The sequence below is a fragment of the Rhincodon typus genome, chromosome 38, assembly GCF_021869965.1.
Source record: "Rhincodon typus isolate 14 chromosome 38, sRhiTyp1.1, whole genome shotgun sequence".
NCBI lineage: Eukaryota > Metazoa > Chordata > Chondrichthyes > Orectolobiformes > Rhincodontidae > Rhincodon > Rhincodon typus.
This window is the reverse complement of record NC_063369.1, coordinates 1,895,325-1,895,754: the sequence shown is the minus strand read 5'-3', so window position 1 is coordinate 1,895,754 and position 430 is coordinate 1,895,325. Positions and strand designations below refer to the sequence as shown.

Sequence of the window (430 nt, the reverse complement as noted above, 5' to 3'; positions counted from 1 at the left end):
ACTGTCACAGTCAGACAGTCCAACCCTGTCACTGTCACACAGTCCAATCCTGTCACAGTCACACAGTTCAACCCTGTCACTGTCACACAGTCCAACACTGTCACAATCACACAGTCCAACACTGTCACAGTCACACAGTCCAACCCTGACACAGTCACATAGTCCAACCCTGTCACTCTCACACAGTCCAACACTGTTACAGTCACACAGTCCAACCCTGACACAGTCACATAGTCCAACCCTGTCACTGTCACACAGTCCAACACTGTCACAGTCAGACAGTCCAACCCTGTCACTGTCACACAGTCCAACCCTGTCACTGTCACAGTCCAACACTGTCACAGTCACACAGTCCAACCCTGACACAGTCACACAGTCCAACACTGTCACAGTCACACAGTCCAACCCTGTCACTGTCACACAGTCCAAC

The 430-nt window shown here is 51.2% G+C and overlaps 1 protein-coding gene across 1 annotated transcript in view; it reads right to left on the bottom strand.

Moving 5' to 3' along the window:
- Nucleotides 1-430, bottom strand: part of LOC109922474 (DENN domain-containing protein 1B-like) — a 44,865-nt gene that overhangs the window by 27,438 nt on the left and 16,997 nt on the right. The gene's annotated exons all lie outside the window — the stretch shown is intronic.